The sequence below is a fragment of the Sabethes cyaneus genome, chromosome 3 (assembly GCF_943734655.1).
Source record: "Sabethes cyaneus chromosome 3, idSabCyanKW18_F2, whole genome shotgun sequence".
NCBI classification, from domain to species: Eukaryota; Metazoa; Arthropoda; class Insecta; order Diptera; family Culicidae; genus Sabethes; species Sabethes cyaneus.
In genome coordinates this window covers 209,274,301-209,279,439 of record NC_071355.1, presented here as the reverse complement: position 1 = coordinate 209,279,439, position 5,139 = coordinate 209,274,301, and positions in this window count along the sequence as shown.

Genomic DNA, 5,139 nt, shown 5'->3' with positions numbered 1-5,139 from the left:
GCATTTGTCAGTGTGGATAAATATACGCTTAATAAAGAGTTATTTAAACTTGGGTAAAATCAAATCGAGCGACGGCTTTTGTAATTGCTAGTTAGCGCTAAAACACTTTATTGCGAATATTTGAATTTTGACGTAGGACTACCGTCTTATTTTAATAGGGTGGCATGCTAGGAAAGCAAAAATAATCGTGACACGAAAAAGTGATAGATTTTGAACGCTTATAGCTCAGCCAATTCTGAATATATGGTTTATGGTTCGCATACCATTCCAATCACAAAAGATGTGCCTTTCATATAGTTTTCATCAAAAGATTCAATTTTGCAAGCAACTCCTGAAATTTCCACGTAAAGTTGAACATATTTTATAAATTCATTACAGTTTTCAACACATCGTTACATTTTTAGTTTTCGTTGCCAAGTTGCTACAGGCAACACGCTCTAGCCACGTCGCAGATAAAACGGAAGAAATTAGAAAAAAAGAGGAACATTGAAAATTTGTTTGAATGAGGCCAAGACTATTTGATCACCTCTTCTGTTTCTATGCAGCATGTTTTTACGTAAATTGCACCATCGCATCGTTAAAATGACACCAACAGTTAGTGACAAATAGACCAAGAAGGGCAAAGCAAATGAATAAGTCACGCGGTAAGCAGAGCTAAAGCAGTGTTTTTCAATAGAGATCAGCAGCATGAACTGTTAAATCAATGACATCTTCAAATGCATTCCAATTTTTTTTAACTTCCACCATAAATTATATTTAAATGTTCGTATCTTAAAATTTAATATTAAGGTTCAAACACGCGTCATTGACTCCTGAGATTTCAAAAGCAGTTTTTATGTTTAAAATAAAAGATATTTTTAGTAAAATTCATCATTGTGTTCTGACAGACGCAAAGAATGAAGTGAAAACAGTTACATGGACATAATTATTATTTTAAGCATAATAACTGCTTTTGAAATCCCAGAAATCAATGACGCGTGCTTGAACCTTAAAGACCTCAAACATTTCAAACATTTTTCAACACACACTTCTACGAAGTGTTTGTATATTCAATTTTTTCTCGTTGTTTTATTCGCATCATGCATCTCAGAAACATACGCTCTTTCCTGGCTGCTTGCCCTGTCTATCACGTGAAATCGAATGGTTTCTAAAACTACCTTCGAGAATGCCGTTTTCTCACCGATTGGCAATGCTGCAAAATAAAAGTCTAACTAGGCAGCTTCGTACGATGGATGACCATGATCAATGTGCCTCTCGCACTCGTTCCCTCCGACTATCATGGGCAGGTTTTCCGCACAGTGGCCCACTCCACGCTTAGTTTTGATGTCTTATGCTTCTTGCCGGTCTTTTGCCAGATCTATAAATAGTCTGCAAATTTTTAATTTCACTTTTTGGCTGCCCTTTTGAAGTTTTTTTTTTCTCATCATGCTACTCGAAGCATCCTTCTGATGATTTATTTTCTTTTCGTGTATGTTGTTACTAATCCGATGTATGTAGGGTGAAGGTAGATATTATTGGTTCATTATGAAAAGATTACCAAAATTTTGAAAGTATAAACTGTAATGATGGTCAAGTCAGCTGTTCCAATAAAGCTCATTTTGCGCAATACCTTATGTAGTACCTCCCCCTACATGCATGTTGGCTTTAGCATAAACCTGGTCAGGTCGGTTTTACGATTATGTATTAGGCGGATGGAGTAGATCGCTTGATTTCCCATCGTTTGGTCAAACACATTCACATAAATATTATCATTTCACAACTTTCAATTTCTACCTCGAACAGCAACACTGCGCTTCAACATTTTAGGGTTATTTCAACTGAATACCAGGAAACATGTTTGTTTGAACAAAATCGTACGCTTGCATTGGTGCTAGAGGGTTTTAAAAGTTTAGGAATTCTAGGCTTAAAACTTTCGTTATTGAACGATTGTTAAAAGCAGAAACTATCACTTCAGCTGGCACAAGATGTTACGGCCAAACGGGCAAACAACGCTTTCTTTTGAGGTCGTGCTAATGGGATTTTTTGCTTCATGACTCGTTGCACAATGTCGAGCCCAGGCACTGTACAATAGAAAGATTTCCGGGTCGCGGATGCAGGCAATTTGAGTGATTTTTGGAGTTGCTGAGAACATTTACGGTCTGGTTGGTTCCCCGGGTGCTATTATTCCCTGGGCCAAAATGACGATTGCTGTTCGAAGAGGCAGCAAGGTAGGGTACTCGTTTGTATGGATTCGCTTTGTGCTATGCTGCTAGTCTGTAAACAAATTTGTGTTTAGGCAATTTCTCTTTTTTACTCCGGCGTCCCAGTTTTCGGATCGCCATCAGGTTACCGTTGTTGTTTGAACAAAGACAAAAGAAGTGGAAAACATGGGCGGTGAATTTTTCTATAGCATGTTTACCAGGCTTAGAATAGGTCATCTCGAATGGTGGTTGCGTGGTCGGATTTCGAATTTCAACTCTATCCGTTCGCGGAGACTGGGTGGGGGTGAGAAGCGGTCAGCCAGTGAACATGGAACCTCGCCACACGCAAAAGAGAACGGTTAAACATTTCTTTTGCTCTTGCTAATGGAGCTGTAGTAAAAAAGGTTTTTTTTTATTTTATACGTTTATCATAAAAAGATTCAAAAAGAGGTCAATGTACTTATTCCGAATGGGTTTTAAGTACGGCTCGTTTCTTTTCGGTTGGCATTAATTCTGGTACCTACTAAATCCGGATCAACTCAGTACAAAGGTGAGTAGAGAACCTCCAGCTTAATTATATTGCTATTCTGATGCAATATAGATACAAGCAGTTGTGTACTTTGGCATTTTAATTAAATATTTTTAGCCTTGTCATGCCGTAACAAAAGTATAGCAATTGACGAAGGCAATGAGGGCCAAGTTTTGTATCAGCAATTCTATAAAAAAGTACTACCCAAATTTTTAAGTGGTCCGACTTTGTTAAAATTTGATGTAAATGTTTCTTTTTGGAAATTTAAGACACGATTTGGCGCTTAGGTGAACGCTTCCTGAGTTAGGGTAGTCTTTTACAGTACACCCATATTCTATAGTTCGAACGAGTTTAAATATTTCGATCGACTTGGCAAATATTTCGTCCGAGTTATTTTTTCATATGAAGATCTTTTGTTCGAGCCGCTGTTTTTCGAACGAAATGTCAGTTTCGAACGAAAAAGAAACCCGTTCGAAATACAGAATAGGGGTGGTAGTGATTTTTGGTAATTTTTTTTTCATTAAGTTTCTTTTTTCATTTTTTTCTTCAACTTTTACTGTTGAACCACTGAATCCATTTTAATGATTTTATTGCCGAATAAAAGGTATTTTAATAGACATTCTTTTAGAAAAAACACTGGAATGAAGCTCAGTCTTTTATAGTAGCCAACGTATGGAAAATATTCGTTTTTTAGTGTTTATTAGATATTTTTTTTTAAAGAAGTACAGTTAGGAGAATGTAATGAAGCCGCCTGGTGTTTTGTTTTTACTAGCACTGAAACGGATATACCGTGAAAATGATGTTTCCGTTCGACATTGCCAAACATATCCATTTTATTCCAGCTGCAAGCAAAACACCATGCGTCTCCATTACATTAAGCTACGTTATTCTGTAAAAAATATCTCAGCAACTGAAAACTATACATTACTTAATTTCTAATGTTGTAAATATAAGAAATTCTCAGGTTTACAAAAAAAAATGCAAAAAAACTGATTTAATCTACCTAACGGTAAAAGGGGTCTTTGTTATACCACCACATTTACTGTTTAGAATAGAAATCGATGCGTCTCTGGAACATACCCACCGATAATTTAATTGTATAAAATACAGAGCGTTAGGTAGCTCAGTGAAAATATTTCTGGGGGTGATTGAGAACCACATTTGACGAAAAAATCCTTTACGCATATGGTCAAATCTCAATCATTACAGAATCATTAAACATCTTTAGTTTACGGTTCTGTTTGCCTTAAATTACCTCTAGTACACAAAACTATGCTAGCTATCTCAATTCTGTCACTTTAATTCGATAGCTGAGAAAATTTTGTATTGAAAACTGCTCTTAACCCCCTTACTTCATGAAAGTTAGTAACTTTTTAGAAGTACAAAGCTTTGAAATAAGTGTTTCTTAAGACGTTTATATCAAATTTCTCCTAAAAAGGTGTAATAAAACCGATAGAATTGATTGCTTTTATTTACCAGTTTGAAGCTCTAGTATCGTGCTACAATTCAATCTTTGACGTGAAACTCCTTTTTCTTTTAGTTTCGTTGCAGTTTCATTTTAAACGTATGGGGTTGGATTATTGAATTAGGATCTGAAAACTGCATGAACTCATACATCACGCATAGTACACTAGATGACCTCGTGCGACGGACCCGGTCCAATGCATATGGAAATCAATAAGGAAACAGACTTTCCATGTCTTTCTGGGACTTTTCTGAAAACAATTGTAGTATTAAAATGTATTCTCCGGAAGAACTCTTACCTTTGCTATGGCTTCGCTAATTATGTAACTATGACAGCGTAGCAGGCTACCTAATGCAAGTAAGTGAACACAAATCCAGAAGTGTTTGCTACACAATGATTTTAATTCAAGGACGCCTACGACAACGCGCCCTCGCTTTCGGAGGAACGTTGTTTTCAATGAGGCTTCGAGCGAAGATTGATCAAGTGGTGTCAGCAATTGACCGTAAAATTTTGCGGATCGTAGGAAATGATCTCAAGATAAGCTCAAGACAAATTGCGACACAGCTTCTTGTCACCCTGGAGGCTTGGAGCGTGCTGAACCGGGTAAAAATGCATTCTTTCCACATTACAGGTTTAAGAGCTGCAACCAACGAATAAACATAAGCGACTGAAGTTTTGCAGGCTTATGCAAGTAAAAGTGGGGGCAAACCCTAAATTTATGAAAAACATTGTTGTTGCTGTTGTTGTTTTTCATACGTGTCAGATTATGTTCGTCGCACGCGGCAGTCTAGTGTGCTATGCTTGATGTACGAATTCGTGCAGTTTCCAGATACTAGTTCAAACCCATACGTTTAAAATGAAATTGTACAGAAACTAAAAGAAATAATAGGCGTTTCACGTCAACGAACGAATTGTAGCACGGATTAGCTGGTAACTGGTAAATAAAAGCAATCAGTTTTATCATA